This window comes from Chlorocebus sabaeus, chromosome 15, assembly GCF_047675955.1.
Source record: "Chlorocebus sabaeus isolate Y175 chromosome 15, mChlSab1.0.hap1, whole genome shotgun sequence".
Taxonomy (NCBI): domain Eukaryota; kingdom Metazoa; phylum Chordata; class Mammalia; order Primates; family Cercopithecidae; genus Chlorocebus; species Chlorocebus sabaeus.
The window spans coordinates 9,280,908-9,305,367 of record NC_132918.1 but is presented as its reverse complement, the minus strand read 5'-3'; the positions used below and the strand labels follow the sequence as shown (position 1 = coordinate 9,305,367).

The window sequence follows — 24,460 nt, the reverse complement described above, 5'->3', positions numbered from 1 at the left end:
AATTAGTATATCATGGACTCTAACACTTAAAAATAGGAAGGCACTGTTTATCTTTTCCCAGACTTGAGAATATAATTGTAATCATAATCATATGTAGGAAAACTTAGATGACATAAAACAGCCTAATTTGGATCATGTTAGTATAATTATAATATCTTCTACTAGCACTGCATGGCACACTGGGCCAGGTATTACATATTTTTCCCCATATAATTCTTAGAGTAATTACATTTTTCACATGAAGAAGTTGGGGTTATAGAGGTCAAGTTGCTTAAAGCCACACAGCTAACTAATGGTAGAATTCTACTTTAAAGGTCAATTCATTACATAAAAATTCATTATTTACTGGTTGAAATCTGTTTATGTTATCTGAGATAACCAAAAGATTCTGAAATTGTCCTATTGTTTTCAAGGATATAAGCTAACAACTAGAAAAATGTTATTTAACAGAAGACTTTGGTTTCCCTCTTTCTTCTATAAATTTTATTTTACATTTTTATTTTATAAATTTAATGTATATCTTTTCTCTAAACTAATAGGAAAAATATTCATCTTCTGAATAATTTAAATGTTCTCACCTACAATACAAAATTAAAAGGTACCATCTTTGAAGGCATATTTACTAAACTTAAGATCAGTCCTTAACTAAATTTTCACAAATTTGAAATCTGTTGAAAGCAAATTAATGTTCTTTTTCTCTATTAAAAAGGCTTAAAAAATTCAGTTTCTTCCTCTATTAGTGTGTGTCCAGAGAAGTGTTAGTAGAATGTTGGGGGGAGATATTTGAAAAGATCTGAAATGAACTTATAAATTAGCTATAAAGAGCTCAGCATTAATCTGTAAGATATTTTGTTTCTTTCAGAGTACCTTTTTTAGGTCATCATTCATCAATCAGTAAACGTATTTTGAGTGCCAGCTCAAATACTTTAGGAATTGGTATAGGAGCTGCTAACCCAAGTGAAAATATGAGATCCCTGACTTCAGGGAACTCAGAGCCTAGTATGGGGCACAGGTGAATATAACTAAACAGAGTGTGAGGAGTGCCAGGCAGTGTACACACAATGAACTCTGGAAATCCATAGAAATGTCTCCAGAGACAACTTAGGGGATGAGGGTTGGGTTAGAAAAATAATGAGGAAAGCAGCTGGGAGGCTCTGTGCCTGAAGTGGATTGTGAAGGATAAATATAGGGAATGGATGATGAGAGGAGAGGGATACAAAAAGGTTCAAAGCAGAAGAGGCAGTGTGTACTAGGTCAACATCACCTATAAAAGTGACAGAAGAAGAGGTATGGTGGAAGAGGTATTTAGATGTCTAAAAATAGTTTAGTATTATTAAGGGTAGAATATGGTAAGAAGATAAGTGGGGAGTGATGGAAAAAGAAGCATTTGTGCCCCATCCCACCACTACTAATAGACAGCAGTTTTGAGCCTCACTTGCCTATAAGTAGAAAGATTCTGCCATCCAAAGAAGCAGTGACAGGACAACATGTGATCCAAGAGGCAAGGAACCAAAGGCAGACAAAGGCCTTCGCAAGAAGATACTACCTGATGCCACGAGGGGCCAAAGGTTGTAAGTGGGAACAGGAAATGACTGAAAACTGGGGGAAGAAAGTTATGTTAATGGCCACACAGGAAAGAGTGGCCAAGCATTCTGACCAAGAGTACCAGATAGTTGCTTGACCAGTCTTTCCTTTGGAGGCCCACAGACTCATAAAGGTTGTTTCGCCTGATAAAAGACACAGAAGACATACTACCATTTGGCTACCAATGTGGAGAACGACTGCCAACTAAGGCCAGACAGGATTATAGGACCACATTTCCTGCAAGAGGAACAGTATTCTGTAGAAGGCCAGGGGCAGGGAAAAGCAGAGCTATTTTACTCATTGGCCTTCTCCTTTCTGACAAGAAATAGTGTTAGTGCCCCTAGAAGACTATTAATAACAATCTCTAATGAGGAAGAAAAAACATAGAATCACACATTTTCCTACTGTACTTAGGGAAGCACAATGCTAATGCCCTTTTCATAGAAACAGAACTCTCAGAAATACAAAGTACTTTCTTGTTTATGGGAGATTGAGGAAGAGTCATATTTCTTTAACATTATGGTCATGTTTAAAATGACTATATTACATAAGAATATATGTAATATATATTCTTATGTAATTCTATATGTAATATATATTCTTATGTAATAAGAAAGAAATTATGCGGGGGAAAGTATCTGACAATGAGTATTTCCAGACATGTTCCAAGACGTTGTTCTCCTCATGTGACTTGTTCCAGAAACATATTTAAGCCCAGCCATAGGAAATTACAGCCACTCCCTCCCTGTTGGATTGGCCCAAATCTCCTTCTAGTTCTTAGCAAGTCTCCTGATATTCAATTCAGGCCCACCTTTCTCTGAAAACACAAGTGGATGTGCTCACCTGACACCCCTTCTTACAAGTGGTTTTGGTACTTGGAGCCTGTCTCACATACCCCACTGCTGGCAATAGAATGAGAGAGGACTTTGCTATGGGAGTTATTCTTCATAGGCATAACCCCTTGCTCTTTCTCTCCTTCCTTATGAGACAAATTAGATGGTCAGGTATGAACTGAAGATATCTGATTTCTCCATGATGCTGGTTGAGAGATGGCATTGATAGACTAAATGGCTACAAAGAGTCTGGTTCTCAAAATGATTGAATTCAAACAAAACATTATTTAAAGAAATAAATCAATATGAGTTTGTGCAGACCCAAGGGTCCTGGTGTCTGCAAAAGCAACTTGCCCATGTTAATCTCCAATTGGTTACAAACAACAAAAAGGTAAGTAAACGTTCTGAGGAAAAAAATAAGCTATTCAGTACTCCCTTTCAAAGTACACAGATAGGATGTGAAGACAACTCTTGCGAAGTACAAAAAAACACTAACCATGAAGGAAAAAAATTCACTGGACTACATTAAAATTAAGTTTCTGTTGATCAAATGACACCATGAAGGGCGTTAAGAAACAAACCACATACTAGAAAAATATATTTGCAAAACATGCACAGGACTCGTATCTAGAATATATAAAACATCTTCAATAAATCTATCAGTAAAGAGCATCTTTCTGAAAAGAATATCCAAAGAATCAATAAACATATAAAAAGATGTTCACAAAATGTTCACAAAATATGCAAAGGACTAGTATCCAGAATATATAAAACTCCTTCAATAAACCAATCAGTAAAAGATTAATGCAATAAAAAGTCAGTTCGAGACTAAAACAACCTCTTTCTAAAAAGAATATCCAAAGAATCAATAAACATATAAAAAGATGTTCACAAAATATTCTCAAAATATTCAAAGGACTAGTATCCAGAATATATAGAACTCCTTCAATAAACCAATCATTAAAAGATTAACGCAATAAAAAGTGAGTTAGGCCGAGCGCGGTGGCTCACGCCTGTAATCCCAGCACTTTGGGAGGCCGAGGTGGGTGGATCACGAGGTCAGGAGATTGAGACCATCTTGGCTAACACGGTGAAACCCTGTCTCAACTAAAAATACAAAAAATTAGCCGGGCGTGGTGGCAGGCTCCTGTAGTCCCAGCTACTCGGGAGGGAGGCTGAGGCAGGAAAATGGCGTGAACCCCAGAGGCGGAGGTTGCAGTGAGCCGAGATAGCGCCACTGCACTCCAGCCTGGGCGACAGAGCGAGACTCCGGAAAAAAAAAAAAAGTGAGTTCAAGACTAAAACAGCCTCTTTCTAAAAAGAATATCCAAAGAATCAGTAAAGATATAAAAGATGTTCAACTTAGTCATATGAGGAATATAAATTAAAACCAAATAAGATATATACCTTACAGAATGTCTAAAACAAAAACGAGTAATGTATTGGTGTGGATCTAGGGGAGATATACACACTGTTGATAAGAATCAAAATTGTACAAACACTTTGGAATGCTATTTGGTAGTACCTATTAAAGTTAAAAATAAGCATGCTTATTTGCATGATCTAGCATTTCCACTTGTGGAAATGCATCCCACAGAAATGCAGACATACGCACACCAAAAACCATGTGTTAAGAATATCTGTAGCCATATTATTTATGATAGCCCCAAACATCCCCAAAGTCTATAAAAAATAAAGTGAACTTATAAATTGTGGTATATTTACAACAATATGAATAAATTGAACTAATATTGCCAGGTACAAAACAATAATACTAAAATAACCCAAAATGAGAGAAGCTCATCTATGGTGGTGGAAATTAGATAATGATTACCTGTGGGAAGAAGAAAGATCAAACTGATGGGGAGGTGGAGGATAGATATGAATGAGGCTTCTGGGGTGCTGGTAATATTTTATTTTGAGACTTGGGTGGTGATTACAGGGGGTACTTATTCTGTGATAACTCATCTAGCTATATACTTCTTTGTATTTTTTTGTATATATGTTGTACATCAGTAAAAAAGTTTATTTTTAAGAAGTACATGGAAGTAATTTGACTTCAGTTGTTATTTAAATAATTCCACACAATTCTGCCATTCAAGGCTCACTTGCCAATATGGTTGTGTGTTTGCAGTGCTGACAGAACTACCGAAAAAGAGAAGGTCCCTAGAGTTTGACCTGAGGCCACTTGGGACTGTTTGACCTTCAAAGGGAAGGTAATGGTTAGCTATCAAATTAACATCTGTATTTTAAACTTTAACATATAAATTATGCAATATGGCTTAATGACTTTCCTAAATCAAATGGCATGCAATGGCTTGAAAAAGATATGGATGTTGAATCTGTGTAAAATGCAAATTGCTTGACAGTGTTAAAACACATATAATTTTGCTGTGGCATGAAAAATGTCACCATTTCCCAGAACTAAATAGATGAAGGATGTGTGTGATATCAGGGAAATAATTGGGCCCTGGTGGGATTGAGCTATGGACAAGGCAATCAGCCTGCTTCTTAAAATAATTTTCACATCTCCAAGGTAACATCACATAATCAGTGTTGGTTTTTCCATAGCATGTTTAGCATAGCAAAAGTATAAACAGATTGTTCTGGTTTAAGACGAGACATTTAAAAATCTTAAATTGCCATCTACTACTTTAGCTACAAAATCAGAAATTATTAGAATAAAAAGACTGACTTCAGTGGCTATACATCACTGTTTGGGTCAAGTCATACTGCTCAGCATGAAATACAAGGTTCTGCACCATCTGGTTCCTGCAAACTTCTCCATCTTCCCACCTTCCTCTCTTCCCACTTGATCCTCTCCTAACCCATTTTATAGCCTAGCAGTTGCTAACTACTTTTAGTTCCTGCATATTTGCTCCTCCAAACTTCTAGACTTTGTGCATGTTCTTAACTTTCTGGACTGAAAAGCCCTTCCCTAATTATCTCCCTGGAAAATTCCCATTCATCCTTCAAAAACCACTTCAGTCTCAAAGATTAATCATACTTTATTATGACTGCAAATTTCTATGTTTTCATTATTGATCTTATGACACTGTATTTTGCCTCTCTCCTTTGATATGTAGAATTCCTCAAAGATAGGGATAATATTTTATGAATATCTATATACCTTGTTCCAATATCTGGAGCATAGAAAATGTTCAAGAAACAGGAAATGGAAAAATTTGCTGTATCACAAGCAAGTTGCTAAATAAGAAATTCAAATGGCCACCAAGAATATTTAAAATTCTCCAATCTCATTATTATTGAAACAACTGAAAGCTGAAATAATCATATACATTATTTTGTTCCTTAAAGTTCCTTTAAAAGTTTAATTTTTAAAAAAATTATAATTCACAGGCCAATGCACTCAGTGGATATTTGTTATCAAGTGCTTCTTTAACATGTATTAACTTTGACCTATAATGTATGATTAGGTGTCTATTTTCAGGAAACAGTCCAATAATATGGGTCCATATTCAAGCATCAAGATATATTTATAGTGTTATTTATAATAAAGCAAATGAAACTTAAGCAAGGGCCCAATGGTAAGAAGATATTTACATAATGATGACACTTCTTTACAATGGAACATTGTACTTTGCAGAGTGTTTAATGACATGGGAAAATGCTTATAATATACAATCACCCTAAAAGGTAGGCTACCAAATACATATTATATATAGCATTAATTCAATTCCATAAAGAAAACTGCCTATTAAAAGGAAAATATACCAAAAATATAGCAATGGTGGCTCTAGGGAGGAAATATTGTTTCTGTTTCCTAGAGAAAGACAGAAATTATCTAATAGTCTAGTCATCAGGAGAAAAACTGATCTCCCTGTACCCTCAATTGTGCTTTCTTGTATATAAGTCCAAAACACAAAACAAAACTCTTTTTTATTCAAGTAAACTCTAGATAGGACATGGCTGATTATAAATAATTTTGAAATTAAAAAAATAAATCAACTAGTTTTATATTACTCTCCAGTGACTGGATAACTAAAATTTGTTGCTAAAAGGTGAAGCATTTCCAAGAGAAAGGAAGAAAGGGAATCCTCAAATGTTTCTTACAAATTAGAACCGGGCAGTGGGCCAAACCCTCTCACATATTTCCTTAGTTAACCACCATGGCAATACTACAGAGAAGATATTATCCACAAGTTGGTGGCTTGTCCAAAGTCACCCTAGTGTGTGACAAAGTTGGATTCTGGTCCCGAAACTATCTGCCAAAGAAATTCACATTTTTTCTATTTGTCATTACCTCTTTAAGCAAAATAACAGTTCCACACAACCTGCTTTAATGAAGAGATAAAAATTATTTGTATTGATTTATGCAATTTGCTTCAAGTTTTTAATTAAATAAAGTTGGCTCTTAGAATCATAATTTACACAAACAGCAATAAACAAACACCTTGAAAGCAAAGACAGTGTTATAGGTGTTACGAGTTTTCATCATGATCCCAGCACCGGGTCAGAAGCAACTGTAGGAGCTCAGTAAGAGCTTGCTGAATTGAATTAATTAGATTCTTCAGCAGGATCTTAAATCTTTCCAAGACCAAGTTATCCCAAATTTCAAATTAGGTCAAACTAAATAAATGAGGCTTCACTGTGTTTCCTCATGTACACTTTTGTATGCACTTTTCCTAACCTTGAGAGTAGGTTTTCTTGTCAAAAGACATGTCTCCCTTAAGATTTCAGTGCAGCTATTAAAACCCCTCTTGTTCTATTTTTCTATTTAAAACCCCATCTATTTCTATTTTTCTGCATTTTTCATAGATCTTTTTCTAGATCTACGAAAAATACATCTTATTTTAGCAGCAAAGATCAAGGGCTATTGCCTTCTGTCTCTTCTAGAAACACTTCATTGATTTTGTGGCCATTACCACAAACACTATCTTGTCAGGGGCCCCCCAGAACTGGCCAAGATTTCAAATAAACAATTCTAGATAAATGTGAGCTTTGAGTGATTGCCTCTTTGAGTCATTTTTGGGTTCTGTGCTGCTTTTGATGAAGATTATTAAAATTAAAGCACTGCTGAAGATAAGATTTGGTGGCTAAGTTCTCTTCAGAATCATTAGTTGCTTCATTTCTCTAGGAAAACAAAGCTTTAAGGAATATTTCTAAATGGGAAAGGGGAAATGGCATGTTTTCAGCTTCCACTCTGAACCAGGCACTGTGCATACATTTATTGCATTTGGAATTACAAAAACTCCTATGAGGTAGACACCCCTTTTCTCACATTGCAGATAAAGAAATAGATTCTGAATGTTAAAACAATCACTCAAGGATTCACAGCTGATAAAAGGTTGAACAGAGTTTCTGAGAGGTTTCTTTGTTCTTAGACACCTTCTCTGCCTCTCCCTGTCCTGCTCTCCATTGCAGGAACTACAATTCCCAGGTTCCTTTGTGGGTTCCAAGGGGTAGGAGGGTTGGGACCTAGAGGAGACTGGAGGCAAGAAGACAAGATAAGCTATTCCTCCCACTTTTTGCTTTGCCTGGGCTAACCTTTCCAGAAGCAGCTCCAGCTCCTTCCTGGCTCCAGGTCTAATTGGTCTAACTATAGTAGTAGCTCCCATTAGATGGTCTCAGCTTCAGGGCTCTGATAACCCACCTCCTTCTTGCCGCATATGCCTAGAAGTTATCATAGCTGCTTGTTCTTGCTAATCTCTGAATTGCCCATACCTGCCTTCTTTTCCATCAGCTCCCTCAGACCTTTCATCAATGGTGTAAACGATTTTCTGCATTACAATTATTTAGAATTAAAAATAGATAAGAAAAAAGAAAACACCTTGGCTGGTTTCTCTGTTCTGACAGATCCTGACTGATAAAGATTCAAATACAAGTCTGTTTGATTCTCATGCCTAGGCCTTTCTATTGGTTCATGACAGCACACTGCCGGAAAAATGGTGATAGGTTTTTTAAAGCATGAATTTGTACTCACACTTTAACATATGACAAGAATTTCTGTCTCTGACTCCAGTTCATGTGTCCCCTAACTACGTGGTGTCTCGTCACTTGATGCATTTCTTTCCTTCTTCTTTTTCTTTTTTTTTTTTTTGAACTGGAAACTATTATTAATAGAGCTACGTTCAAAATATGTTTGTGTATAAGTTAGTTCCTGTGGCGTGGGCTAAATTTTGGCAGAGAAGCATAGCAGTTCAAAATGTATGCCATAAAATCATGGATTTTAATGTTTTATTAAGATTCATTTCCCTTTGGCCACCAGTCCTATATTTGTCATACTGTCAGCTGCGGAACCTGAAGCTTTTGCTACACATTGTGAAAAAGAAGACGACTCAACATTCATAATTGTCTGACCCACACGCAGTCTAAAACTATTTTCTCCAAGCTATAGAAAACTTTCAGGTATGTAAAGCTGCTCCAGTTTCCTGAAACAGATGGGATATTATAACCAACTTGTTAAATAAGCTGGACTCATGGGGGTGCCAGATTTTCCCCCTTTTCCTTCAAAATCACTCACCAGTCTGATTGTTCCCCACTCTTAGGACAATATGTCCTGCAAGTTCCATAGCTTTTTTAGTTACTCTTTTATGATAGAAAGATGCTTCCTTTACTTTTGTACTAAAAAGCCCAATCCACTCCATTCTAATCATCACAAAAAATGCTTCCATTAATTAACTTAACACCTATTTACCTGTCAGTATTCTAGGTTCTGCTGTTGCAGTAGTAAATAAATCAGACATAAAACCTTACTTTCATGGAGTTCAAGTTCTGGTGGGGAAATGGCAAATCTGACAAGTAAGCAAAATAGAATATTAGTGATAAGTGCTCAGGGGACTGGATTTTAGATACGTTGAGGAGGAAAGACTTCATTGAGAAGGGGACCTTTCAAAGTTTCCAATACTTCACTCTCAGTGGATGACCTCGCTTTCTATTTTCCTGAGGAAATTGAAGCAGCCAGAAGATAACTTCCACAAGCTTCTGCCACTACGTCTACCTATCAACATCTGTGCCACATACTCTGCCTTCTCTCCTGTGAATTTCGAAAAACTCTCCACACTCTTAAATAAATCCAACCCCTCCACTTGTGTGCCAGATCTAATTGCCTCTTGGTTACTCAAAAAGATTACTTCAGTCACTATCCTCTTTCTTTCCTGTGTCATCAATTTTCTCTTGCTCAGTAGCATGTAAACATCTCTTATCTTAAAAATCCTCCTGGAGTTCACTTCTCTCTCCAGCCAGCCTTCCTTCCTTCCTTCCTTCCTTCCTTCCTTCCTTCCTTCCTTCCTTCCTTCCTTCCTTCCTCTCTCTCTCTCTTTCTTTCCTTCTTTCCTTCTTTCTTTTCTTTCCTTTCTCTTTCTTTTCCTTTCTTTTCTTTTCTTTTCTTTTCTTTTCTTTCTTTTTGAGACTGTCACCCAGCCTGGAGTGCAGTGGCATGATCTCGGGTCACTGCAGCCTCCAACTCCCAGGTTCAAGTGATTCTCCTGCCTCAGCCTCCCTAGTAGCTGGGACTACAGGTGTGTGCCACCACGCCTGGCTAATTTTTGTAATTTTACTGGAGATGGGGTTTCACCATATTGGTCAGGCTGGTCTTGAAATCCTAACCTTAGATGAGCCACCCACCTTGGTCTCTCAAAGTGCTGGGATTACAGGCGTGAGCCTCTGCACCTGGCCTTCTTTTTCTTTTAGAGCAAAACTCCTCTCCTTGCCTATATTCTCTACCCTCAACTACTCTCTGCTTCTCTTTACAGCCTGATCAAACCTGGTTTTTGTGCCCACCACTTTACAGAAATGGAAAGGTCACCAATGACCTTCATGTTGTTAAGTATAGTGGTTAGTTTTCCATCCTAATCCTACTTCCCCTTCACCACTATGTCATAGAAGCCATCAGTCGGCCGCCTTGGTGCTCTCCTCACTTGGCTTCCAGGACACGATTCTAGCCTGGGTTTTTCTCCATCTCTCTGAAAGCTCCTTCTCAGCCTTCTCTGTTGTTTTTGTTCATCTTCCCATCCTCTAAACATCGGAAGGCCCCGGTCTCAGTCTTTGAACCTCTCCTTTTTTTTCTTTCTATTTTTCCCTTGTGACCTCATCCAACCTCATGGGTTTTGATACCACTAATATTCTAAAGAATTCCAAATATATACTGCCAGCCTTAAATTACATTCATGAATCACCACCTACTCAGTATTTCCACCCAGATATCTCTAACATAACATGTCAATATCAGAGGTCCCTCACCTCTCACAAAATGTTCCTGTTAAAGTTTTCTTCCTTCCAACTACAGGACTTTTCCAAGATTGAGCTGGACAAGGAGGAGTGGGAAGATGGCAGAAAAAATCTTCCTCAACCATCATGTACAACATTTGGTACAACATTTTATGATGCATTTTCAAAAAGAAAATCATCAGAGGGTAGAAGATGAGAAACAGAGAAACCAGTAAAGAGGTTATTTCAGTAACTTATGTGAGGAACTAAGGAATATGGGTAGGACAGAAAAAAGTGAACAGGAAGGTGAAGTTTTCAGGCAGTAAATTAGCTGGGACTTGGTGATTAATTGGATGTAAAGAATGAAGGAGTGGGAAATGTCACGATGATTTCATGTCTGACTTAGAAGTCTGGGTGGATATCGGTGACATTGAGATAAGAGACATATGGAAAGTATACGATTTTGGAGAAAGGGGAATAAGAGGCTCAATTTCAGTCATACTAAAAGCTCATGCCTACCAGATATTAAGTAGAAACTGGATAAAGTATTTATATAATTTGAGTACAGATGATTTTTAAAATGTGAAATGGAGTATATGAGAATATGCTCATATACTCTAGAGTACTCTTACATACACATAGAGTATGTGAGAAAATTAGTGTGTACACTAATATGGCCAAAGGCCTGAATTTTGCATTGAACCAAACTAAAGAACCAACAAATACAGAGTGCCTTTATTTTCCACTCCTGATGGAAGATACACCCTTTAAACAAAACAACACATGCCATTCTTAAAACGTTGTCTTTATAGGGCTGGGGGGAAAGGAAGTGGGCTGGTTTGTATAATATTCTGTTGTGAAAATGATGTATGGTGGTTTACCCACGGTTATAACTATTGAACACCCATACAAAGTTTCATGCCCCTCTATAATTGACACCTTTGGATAAACCTGACACCTTCTCTTTATAAATTCCATCCACTGCAACCTCATCTTCCCCGACTCCTGACGATAACAGTATGTATTTAGGGCTACATGTCTTCAAGACAACAGCAGTTTTGGGGGTTTTAGGACCAGTGAAACCACAGGGAGGCTGAGCTGGAGACAGTTTTACATGATGAATCATTACCAAAATTGTGAGCTAAATTCTGATTGCAAAACCTTTATTACTGTGATGTTACAATAATCCAAAAGAACACAGCTGGATTTTCAGATGACAGGTGGAACATTCAATTTCTGGCTGAAGACAACTCAATTTTGCAGTTATAAATTGTGTAAATTTGATGTGGACATCACCGAAAGGGGATATGTGTGGAACCCCACAAGGTTATTATTACAGTGACGTTTTCTGGCAGTAGATGCACTTTTTGATTAGAATTTAGGAACATATGGAAACCCTCTATAGGGGGTCATCCCCAAACAGAAACTTTCTGAAATTTAATTAGCTTAAATTTACTGAAGGTTTGGGTTTTAATTTTATGGTAAACAACAGCAGCATCAAAACCCTCTATAATTTGGCTGCAGCCTCCATTGCCAATCTTAGCTTTGTACTTTCCTTCCTCAAATTCACACTTCACCCAAAGTGTTCTATTTACTGCCCTCTGACCCTGGAGGACATTTTTCTCACCCTGCTCTGTCTTTTCTCCTCTCCTGTGCCTTTTGAAAACCAGCTCAATGTCCAGACTCTTCCATAAAACCCTTCTTGACCCCTATAACTTAAAGTGATTTTTACCTCTTCTGAATTTCTATAGCAAATAGTACAAATATGGGAAAGTTTTTTAAACTTGAAGTTTTTAAAGTTTTTTAAACATTAAGCAAATATTTGAAATATTATGACAATATCTCATAATTGGATTGGAAAGTTTTTTCAGTTGATGAAATTTTATTCACCCTACATTTTTGGGTCTATCAATACTACCCTCAGCTTTCATGATTTGCTGGAAGAACTCACAGAACCCAGAAAACTGTTATATTCATAGTTGTGGTTTACTGAAGTGAAACGATACAGATACAAATCAGCAAAAGTAAAAGACACATAGGGCAGAGTCCAGGAGAAACCAGGTATGAGAGTCTATTCTTCAACAGTGGTGTAGTATAGACAGTACTTAATTCTCCCAGCAACAATGTATGACCATCTGTGCAATGTATTGCCAAACAGAGAAGCTCACTAGAGACTTAGTATCTGTATTAGGGTTCTCTAGAGGGACAGAACTAATGGGATATATATATATATATAGGCTGAAGAGCAAGGAGAGCCATTCTGAGTTCCAAAACTGAAGAACTTGGAGTCCAGTGTTCGAGGGCAGGAAGCATCCAGCACGGGAGAAAGATGTAGGGTGGGAGGCTAGGCCAGTATTTCTTTTCACATTTTTCTGCCTGCTTATATTCTTTTTCTTTTTCTTTTTTTTTTTTTTTTTTTTGAAATGGAGAGTCTCGCTCTGTTGCCCAAGCTGGACCGTGGTCTGCAGTGGCGTGATCTCGGCTGACTGCAACCTCCGCCTCCCGGGTTCAAGCAATTCTCTGGCCTCAGCCTCCTGAGTAGCTGGGACTACAGGAGTGTACTGCCATGCCTGGCTAATTTTTGTATTTTTAGTAGACACGGGCTTTCATCATATTGGCCAGATGGTCTTGATCTCCTGGCCTCGTGAGTGCCTGCCTCCACCTCCCAAAGTGCTGGGATTACAGGCGTAAGCCACTGTGACCAGCCTCTGCCTGCTTATATTCTAGCCTTGCTGGCAGCTGATTAGATTGTGCCCACCCAGATTAAAGGTGGGTCTGCCTTTCCCAGCCCACTGACACAAATGTTAAGTTCCTTAGACAACACCCTCACAGACACAACCAGGATCAATACTTTGTATCCTTCAGTCCGATCAAGTTGACACTCAGTATTCACCATCACAGTATCAAAGAGATTTTTTTGGTGTGGTCAGTCATGGAGGTATGAAGTGCAGCAGGTAGAGTGTGATAGACAGGTAACAGAGAAGACCTTGTCCCTTCCTATCAGGGCATCAGCATGACCGAGTGCTTCCTGCCCCCCACCAGCAGCCCCAGTGAACACCACAGGATGGAGCATGGCAGCAGATTTACCCAGACCCCCAGCTCTGAAGATATCAGTCCTACTAAGTTTCCTGGATTGTACTGCACTGGCCAGCCCTTACCTCCCCATGACATCCTCCATGAGCCTCCTGATATAGTGCCTGATGAGGAGAAAGACCATGGGGGAAAAAAAGGAAAATTTAAGAAAAAGGAAAAGAGGACGGAAGGCTATGCAGCCTTTCAGGAAGATAGCTCTGGAGATGAGGCAGAAAGCCCTTCCAAAATGAAGAGGCCCAAGGGAATCCACGTTTTCAAGAAGCCCAGCTTTTCTAAAAAGAAAGAGGAGGATTTTAAAGGAAAAGAGAAACCCAAAGAAGAAAAGCATAAAGAAGAAAAGCACAAAGAAGAAAAACATAAAGAGAAGAAGTCAAAAGACTTGACAGCAGCTTGTTGCTAAACAGTGGAAGAAAAAGAAGAAAAAGAAAAAGCCAATTCAGGAGCCAGAGGTGCCTCCAATTGATGTTCCAAATCTCAAACCCATTTTTGGAATTCCTTTGGCTGATGCAATAGAGAGGACCATGATGTATGATGGCATTTGGCTGCTGGTCGTTTTCCGTGAATGTATAGATTGCTTAGAGATGTATGGCATGAAATGCGAAGGTATCTACAGAGTATCAGAAATTAAGTCAAAAGTGGATGAGCTAAAAGCAGCCTATGACCAGGAGGAGTCTATCAGCTTGGAAGAATATGAGCCTAACACTGTAGCCAGTTTGCTGAAGCAGTATTTGTGAGAACTTTCAGAGAACTTGCTTTACTAAAGAGCTTATGCCGAGATTTGAAGAAGCTTGTAGGAGGACCACAGAGACTAAGAAAGTTCAGGAATACCAGCGTTTACTCAAATAACTGCCAGAATGTAACTATCTTCTGATTTCTTGGCTCATTGTGCACATGGACCATGTCATCGCAAATGAACTGGAAACAAAAATGAATATACAGAACATTTCTATAGTGCTCAGCCCAACTGTGCAGATCAGCAATGGAGTCCTGCATGTGTTTTTCACACTTGTGCAAGAACTCTTTGGAAATGCTGTACTAAAGCAAGTGACAAAACCTCTGTGATGGTCTAACATGGCCACAATGCCCATGCTGCCAGAGACCCAGGCAGGCATCAAGGAGGAGATGAGGAGACAGGGTTTTCTTTTGAATTGTTTATATCAATATCTGCAGGGTGGGAAAAAGGATTTATCTAAAGAAGAAAGATTATGGGAAGTCCAAAAAAATTTGACAGCTCTCAAAAGAAAACTGAGAGAAGTTTAAAGACAGGAGTGTGAAACCAAGATTGCACAAGAGATAGCCAGTCTTTGAAAAGAGGGTGTTTCCAAAGAAGAGATGAATGAAAATTAAGAATTTATAAATAGTCTCCTTGCTTGGGAGAATGAGATTCTGACTGAACAGGAGGAGCTCCTGACCATGGAGCAGTTTCTAGGTAGGCAGATTTCCTCAGAAAAAGAAGAGACATCTGAGGGACGCCTCAGAGTCGAGATTGCTGAAATTTAGAGTCGCCAGCAGCACGGCTGAAGTGAGACTGAGGAGTACTCCTCCGAGAGCGAGAGACAGAGTGAGGATGAGGAGGAGCTGCAGATTATTCTGGAATATTTACAGAGACAGAACGAAGAGCTGGAAACAAAGAACAATCATTTGAATCAAGCAATTCAAGAGGAGCGCGAGGTTATCATGGAGCTGTGCGTGCAGCTCCAGCTGCTCCAGATGCAGGGACCCAAGGCTGAGCAGCAGGTGCAGGAGGACCAGGAGCCTGAGTGGCGCGGGGTGCTGTCCAGCTGCCCAGAGACAGTGTCCTCTGGCCAAAAGAGGCTAAACGGCAGCCAAAGGCAGGCGAGGAGCCGGTGAAGCCATCACCCAGCAGGGACAGGAGGGAGACGTCCATCTAAGCAGCCTGCGTGGCTGTCTGGAGTCCGCAAAACTAAAAGGACCTGTGCATCTTACTGTAACCCGGGGGCCAGGCCGGCTTTCTTGCTGTACATTCTGTAAAGGTGTCTTCTCTTCTCAGACTCTTCCTCTGTCACACGTCTGACTCCTTCGCATCAGGCTCAGGTTCCATAACAGGACGAAGCAGTGGAAGCATTGTGGGCTTTAGGGACAGATGAGTTTTCCAGATAGTGTCAGTTTATTTGAAGATTAATTTCCTTTGTTAATTTAAAATAATTGTTTTAACCCTTGAGTGGCTTCTTTTTAAATCAGAAATCTTTATCACAGCAGAATCAGGATCTCTTTCTCATTCAAGGGGGGAACCACACCAGATCAGCGCTGCACCTGCTGTGGCCGATGCGAGCTGCGCCCTCTGGGATCTCTGGTACCTTCACACTTGCTTGTGCCTTCCACACCTTCTCGGTGCAAATTCCTGTGGGGGAACTGCCTCGTGTTCTCTGACTGGCCAGAGCGGTGCCTGGTGTGTGTTCCCTGGCCCGCCCTCCTGACTCTCTCCTTCTGCAGTTCTGAACCACAGTGAGTAAGCCCGAGTCACCAGGACGGCCTAGTCTGGCCACAGACAGAGGCTGCCTGTGGAGCCTGCCCACCCCCCCGCCGCCCAGCAACACAGGCCGGTGGGGAAGAGGCCGCTCGTTCCCGCCGGTTCCTCACTGCAGGGACCAGCAAAGGCCTTCTCACTGGGTTGGTCAAAGGTAGTCACCTTGGCCTGGTGCATCCACAAAGGATTCACAGAGGATGTTGCTCAAACTAGAAACCTTTTAAACGACTGACCTTCCTTAAAAACAGAATGCCTCTGATTGTTTGCTTGGGCTAGCATACACGTCTCCTTACCTGAATAAACCACATATATGCTTTTAAACAAAAGTTTGAAATTATCCATATTGTCTCAATGAATCTGCTGGTGCACTCCCAATTGACAAGATTGAGCAATAGAAAAATATTCCTTTCCTTTGAGTGATAGCTGTGATTCACCCCACCCCACTTTCTTGTTTCTGGTCCATCTGACGAGACGGATGCTCTCAGGCTTCTGAGAGGCCGGACCCTGGAGGCAACGTGCTGCAGTCACACTCTGTTGAGTGAATAGCACCACAAGACAGGCCAGGCTCGTGGCTTGGAAGACAAACCCCACATGCACTCAAGGGGGAAAAAACAAACCCCATAGGAAAGCACTCTCCTCCTCCTCTTAGCTAGTATTTATTTTCGGCGCCTGTTTGATGCAGTTTTTAAACCTCTACCTATTGTACTGTTGTGACTCATTGGCCATTGCTTGATTTTTGCACGAATAAAAGCTTTGTTATAGAAATCAGCATACTATTTTTTTTTAATCTGGAGAGAAGATATTCTGGTGACTGAAAGTATGGTTGGGTATCAGATATAAATGCGCAAATGCCTTCTTTCTGTCCTGTCTGTCTCAGTACATTCACTTTATAGCTGCTGGCAATATCGAAGGTGCCTTTTTTGTTTGTATAAACTCTAATTTCTATCAAAGTGTCATGGATTTTTAAAATTAGTATTTCATTACAAATGTCTCAGCATTGGTTAACTAAATTTTCCAGGACCATTATTGATCAAGCAAATACATTCAACAGCCATTTGGGGAAAAGAAAAAGAAAAAGAAAAACAGATATTCACCACAAATCTCATTGTTAACATAAACTCTCTGGTGTGGTTCAAGGCCTCCTGTACATAAAGACACTCTTATCAGGCAAGACAGTCTAAAGCCTCAGAGTTTATCTTCCATTAACCAGTTGAGGGACAGTGTTTTATTTAAAATATGAAGGGTTGGAATACCACAAGCCTGCTAAGTTAACCCCTTTGATGCCTCCATTGTTTCATAATATTTAACTGTCCAACCATATTTTATGATCCTTGGGTATCAGTGTAGAGCATGGCCAACATCTTCTCCTTTTAGTTATTATGCAATACATATTTGAGTTATTTGCATTATGATGTGTCTTCTATTCATTATACTTCATATACTAAATATATTGTTCAGCTTTTGTTGTAGTTTTTCTCTGAAGAGTAACATAGGGAATATCAATTCTTGGTTAAATTCTCATCTGTGTTACAATGACATATTTTCAGAGATATTTCATCTAAGATTGTGTAGCCACAGCTACAAAGTGACATTTTTCAAGAAAAAGTGGGGATATGAAATATGTACATGCCCATTTGCATTGTAAAACTAGAAAAAAATAAATTTGAAACCTCAGCTGTTTCTGAGGCCTGATGACTCCCCCATCTATTTTGAATAAATTAACTTATTAGGTTGAATGTTGCATATGTTTTACTTGTGTCAAGTGGAAATGTGTAAAAAAAAAAAAAACTCACTCCCATTATAAGCAGCCAATTAATATTTTTAAAGTAAGAAGAAACCCAGAATGAGCAGTTTTATAGATATAAATATACAATACATCTTGACTATCAAACCAATGTCAAAGCTGAAGAGCGTCTAGAGGGAGGAGAAGACTAGTGTCATGATACAAGCATGGGACTGGGTATCAGGACTCCTGCTATGGCAGGGACGATGTTGTGTGTTCACATCTGTAGGAAGACCACATTTTCCCTACTGTCCTGATAGTTAGGTTAAGAATTTTTTTTTTTTTTTTTTTTTTTTTTTTTGAGATGGAGCCTCACTGTGTCACCCAGGCTGGAGTGCAATAGTGCAGTCTCAGCTCACAGCAACCTCCACCTCCCAGGTTCAAGAGATTCTCACACCTCAGGCTCCCAAGTAGCTGGGGTTACAGGTGTGTGCCACCACGCCCACTAATTTTCGTAGAGACAGGGTTTCACCATGTTGGCCAGGCTGATCTTGAACTCCTGACCTCAGGTGGTCCATTCACCTCAGCCTCCCAAAGGGCTGGGATTACAGGTGTGAGCCACTGTGCCCAGCCAAGATAATTTGATTAATTCTCTCCGGTGGAATCTAATGCATCACTTCCATCTGAGGCATTTTAAAGCAGGTGGAGAATAAATACCATGTTCCATAGGGTAGGACTGCCTGACCCCTACTAGACTTTATAAAAGAAAGAAACAAACCTTTGTTGTATTAAAGCCACTAAGATGTCAGGCTGTTTGTTACTGCAGCCTGGCTTATCCTAGCCTGGCTATTGTACCTGGGTCATACCTACAACTCCCCTGTTAGCAGTATAACCAAAGGCATGATACTTTGGCTCTTTAGCTTTTAGTTTACTGAAATAAAAAATGCAGTTTAGACTAGCTCTCTGTATGTTTCCTCTTAACTATAAATGCTCATGCAATTGGTTAAAAGCAGGAGCCCTGTAGGTTCTTTTCCAGGATATATCGCTTATTGTCTGTGACGTTAACCTCAATTTTCGTTATCTATAAAGTGAAGATATTAATACCTGATACAGAGCATCATTTTAAAAATTACACACAAATTACACTTTTCCTGGCATATTAAGAGTTCTAAAAGTCAAAAATAATTATATCCATGATAATAAGTATGCTGTTAAAAGAAGTTCACAAATGAACCATAAATTTTGTTTTCTAAACATCCTTGACTCAACAATGGCATTGGTAATTGAAGTAAGTGCCTATTTATATCTCTCATTCTTAAACTTCTTCCTAACAAAGAAAAGGTAAAAAAGTTGGCCCTTCCATTGTGGTCCTGCAGTCTTGTTTGTCACAACAAAACGTAATAAAACATAGTTCACCACAGTTCATGAAACTCTCAGAGCATGAAGCAAAAAGCAAAGAGTGCTCTCTGAAGGTGTTCCATAGTGTCAGCACTGGCTCTGATATAGAAAGGAAAAAAAAGTACTATATTTCCCCAGAGTGCGTCTCCCAACTGTGAGACAAAGTCATTTTGAATCTATATCCTTGAATCTGTATCAAAAAGTGCCTGTTTTCTATCTGAAGAGGATGTTTATTGTATCTTTGAGGTGAACAGATAAATACTTACATAAAATTGTGTATTAAAACTACTTTCAAAAACATTTGAATGATGAACAGATAGTGTGCAAGGTAATCTGTGGTCTACTGGGCCTTGTTGCCAGCACCTCTCCACATTGCCTCTATATCACAGTAAGAAGTCAGAAAAGTCAGAACTGTGTTTCCCAGAATCCTGAACCATCTGAGTAAAATTCTGATGATGAGAAGCACTACGGCTTATTTGGAAGGTGAAACGGAAGAAGCCAGTAGTCTCTAGTGGCAGCACGAGCAGATGCAGGAAGCTAGCGGAAGCCTCTGGACAAACTTCTGAGATTCATTCACTATGAGACCCCATTGGACGTACTTATTCATATCTATTTGTCAAACTGAAACTTGACTCATATAGGTAGTATTAGTAATATGGGGAGGTACCTAAGATTTTCCTGGTACTATTCACAACAGTAGATTAGGAATAAAAAATTAAAACCTATTAAAAGATCAGCAAATTTTTTAACCATTCTCTTAAAATCTATTTCAAACCGTACTCAAGAACTTTTATTTTATTACAGTTTAATTCTCTTTCAATGACATATAATGTTCTTTATCTTTCTTTCTGTTTAAGCCTAGTGTTATTTTTGTACTATTATAAAATCTCATAAAATGAAACTGGAAATAATGAATACCCACCAATAGGAAATTTAAATTATCTTTTACAATTGTATTTGACCTGTCTTTACAGACTCTTAAAGGTGCCTTAGTAGAGATGGCATATCATAGAGACTAATTTTTCAAGTCTTTTCCCAAGGTCCCTTAGATCTTCAAATTAAATCAAGAAACATGTATTGAGCACCTATACTACTTGTGTACTCCAGAAACTTAAAATTCATTTGGCAAGACAAATACAATCAAAGAAATGTAGAAAACAATAACATGGATTTAACTAATACTTTAAGGCAACAGTAGACAAAGTGTTGCAAAGTAATGGATGATTCATTGTTCACATTATTTACCAAAAGACTCAGAGAAGCTGTATAATCCTCCCATGAACACTTCCTCAGCCTTAATATCATCAGCTCTAAATATCTGATGGCCTATTTTTAAAAGTTCTGTTCAGTATTTTGGCACAGGATACCAAAGCCCATCATGCTGGAAGATGCAAAGCCAGGCAGGCTCATAGCATAATTGTCAGTTAATGACATAATCAATTTTTTCTTGCCTAGATTTCCTCCCTTTCTGCACCTTTTTCATTAAGGTGAACTGCAGGATCTCCAGTTCTTATGTAGTTGTTAATTACAGGCAAAGAAAGGACAAGAAGGAAACCTCAATTATAAACATAGAAGGAAATTAATTTGATTACTTTAGTTTGAGTGTCTTATAGTTCAAGAGAAACCATGACTGAGGAGCCATGATCATTCCAAAAATTATCTTCAGCTGGTGTGAGATGTTACTAGGACAGGTCTCCAGGCTTGACAATGAGCTATATATCAATGATAAATCAAGTCAAGATTGTTCAAGACCCAAAAACCACCTACCTGTTAATACCCTCTCTTACAGTTAATTCCTCTTTTACCTTTCATACTTCTATTTTGGACTTTGGGTGGGTGAGCCTTGATTTTATGGATAAAACTTCACCCATTTGTGGACTGCAGACACCACTCTCATTACATCATAGGCTGCGAGAAAGGGCAAAATTAAAAGAGAAGGAAAATAAAAAAGGCTACAAAACCTGCTCTGGTTACACAAACTAACTTGACCTCCATTTTTCCATATACTCAAGGCATTTTTTATCTATTATCTATCATATGTCTATCTCTTTTAAACCTTAATGATACAAAGTATGCTTAATCACTAATTGAGTATAGGACAAGCATATAAGTCCCTTGAGATCTCCCCAGTTCCGTATTCCTTCCACTTGCTAGTTCTTAAGTTCCAAAATTAATCCAAATTTCAAGAAGGAGGGAATTTGACTCAATGCCAACCCTTTGGGGCTTGCTATCTGGGAAGTAAACAGTTAAAACAGAAGACGGTCAAGTCATTCTCTCCAATGTACAAGACACCTCCAGGGGTAAAAGAAAAAGAGCTGACCTGGTCAAACAGCCATGTAAATAAGCTAAGGATAATACCTCCCAGCAGACAAAATAATCGGTATTTCCTAGCAGCAGAGTCCTCATCTATAGCAGGATATACCTGTTATAAGATTATTTAAGGTAAGCACACCTGGAATCTATGGATTTATAGACATGAAATCCTGGAAAATGTCATATAAAGTATGTTACTGAGTATAAAGTGGAGATGTTTCATGGCCCAAACATCTGTTCCTCCATAAATTTATTAATTGCATAACTCATTAGAGATCTTATATACTAATCTGGGCCCTGAGCACATCCTGATGCAGCAAGAAAAGAATGTAGTAAGGTTCACTGACTATTCCAGATTTCTCCTGCTTCACTATGTCTCATGATAATTTGTATCCCTGAAATCATGAATAAAGCTTGTTCCTAGGCAAAATCTCAGATTCATGTGAGTCTTTATAACCCAATTCTTTGTATTATGTCACCATCCAATCATACTTATCACTTCTTTAACTGTAGTCTTTGTTCATCCTTGAAGAAAATCTTCTACTTAATTCTCAGGATTTAGTCCCTTCTCTATATTCCAGTTCTGCTAACTAGCTCTTCTGTTTCCTGTTGACTGAAACTCTCTTAATGAACGGGTTGAGGATCTCAGGCTGTGTAGGACCAAGGCCTGCATTTTTCATGCCATCTCTACCAGGGACCTGAGTCTTGTCTTGAGGCCTAGTACAATGACTGCTGACTTTTGTGACTGTGGAAAGATCTGACTGGCTTGAATTACAGGCTTCACTCTAAAAATAGCACCCATTCCTGGAGTTTGTAGGCTCTGCCCTCTCTTTTGTATCCCAAGTTTTAGCCACATCGAATCCCTTATACATTGCATTCTCCAGAGGACTTTGCTAGAACTGTGGTGCCATGTTCTGCTGTCTCCTCAACAGCTGTGGATGGCCTTCTCTCTACCTCACTGCTAAGAGTAATTTCAGGTTTGTCGTGTCTTATTCTGCCTCTGCCATGCCCTAATATGGGACAGAGACTGTATCTAATCATTAATTAATCTCACCTGGTTCATAAAACACATAATAGATACTCAATAATTGTCTGTGCACAGACAGCAGATAAAGAATCCATATAATGACTATAAATTACTTATGCTCAGTGTGCATCAGGCACAGTGTAAGAACATTGTTGTACATAATTTTAAATCTTCAACAAATATATTGAAAATGCACCATCATTTTAGTGATGAAGAAAATGAGACTTACAAACATAGTTTTATTCAACTGCATATTGAGAATTCAACAGAAATAAGCAATGATCTGATTTATGGCATAAAGAAAGATGCTGCAGTGTTCCTGGAGTCTAGCAGCAACAGAGAAAAGAAAAGCATGTGACAGAAATCATGTTGTATCAATTTTTTTCCTACTTCATCTAAATTCCTTTTGAAGAGTTTCTCACCATTGTTCAAACTGCTTTGTTTTTCTTCACTTTTTTGTAAGACATAATGAAAAAAATTAATTCAATCATCGGCTACATGGTTTTCATTTGGAAGGTACAAATTAGATGTCACATAGCTCAAGACCCACCTTAAGAAAAATATTTACATTTATTTACACTGTACCACTGTCAGTAATGGGTTTTTGCACTTCTACACAGAACCTAATTCATAGGCTACTCAAGTGAGAAGTTTTATTTTTAAACTTAGCCACTGAAGAGAGAGCAAATTTGACAGAACTATCTTTAAAAATGAAAATGAAAATGTACTGATCATCAGTCAAACAAAAGCATGACCCTTTAAGCATACAAATGTAGAAACACATCTGCCCAAATCCTTCTGGGGCCTTAAGCAATCTCAAAAGATTCCTTATGTCCCTAGACAACACATGTTTGCACCAGATTTTAATCCTCTGAATGATATCTGTCTGTATTTCAGTGCCCAGGAAATGCACAGTAGATGCTTAATAAATGTTTCTTAAAAAATACTTTTCAACTAAATTTCAAACAATATCTTTTGCCTGCAGAAGAGGAAAGGAAAAGGGTGGAATAGTCAGAGCAGCAATAAAGGTAAGAAATGAACTCTTATAATTTTTCTTTTTTTCTAAGTTCCTGTATCAACTATTAGGAACAATTCATTTATTCAACAAAAATTTTAATATCTTCTTATGTGTTCAGAGGGCAAAAAGAGGGGACAAGGCAGACATTGATCTCTGCCCTTTTGAAACTACTGTGTACTGGGGGAAACAGCAAACTCTGATGAAGATTGAAAAGGAAAAATTCTTTTAATTGTGATGTTAGGGTGTTGATTTTAGATCTTTCCCACTTTCTGATGTGGGCTATATATTTAGGGCTATAAATTTCCCTCTAAACACTGCTTTAGTTGTGTCCCAGAGATTCTGGTACATTGTGTCTTTGTTCTTATTGGTTTCAAAGAACTTATTTATTTCTGCCTTAATTTCAAGGATTATATATCATTCTACTAAAAAGACACATGAACACGCATGTTTATTTCAGCACTATTTACAATAGCAAAGACTCGGAACCAACACAAATGCCCATCAATTATAGACTGGATAAAGAAAATGTGGCACATATACACCACAGAATACTATATAGCCATTGAAAAAATGAGTTCATGTCCTTTGCAAGGACATGGATGAAGCTAGAAACCATCATTCTCAACAAACTAACACAGGAACAGAAAACCACCGCATGTTCTTGCTCATAAGTGGGAGTTGAACAATGAGAACACACAGACACAGGAAGGGGAACATCACACACCACGACCTGCTAGAGGGTTGGGGGGAAGGGGAGGGATAGCATTAGGATAAATACCTAATGCATGGGGGGCTTAGAACCTACATGATGGGT

At 38.6% G+C, this 24,460-nt stretch overlaps 1 pseudogene; it reads left to right on the top strand.

Annotated features, from left to right (window-relative positions):
* The first annotated feature begins 13,512 nt into the window (after positions 1–13,512).
* On the top strand, positions 13,513–15,687 carry LOC103221197 (ralA-binding protein 1 pseudogene; annotated as a pseudogene).
* Positions 15,688–24,460: the final 8,773 nt, after the last annotated feature.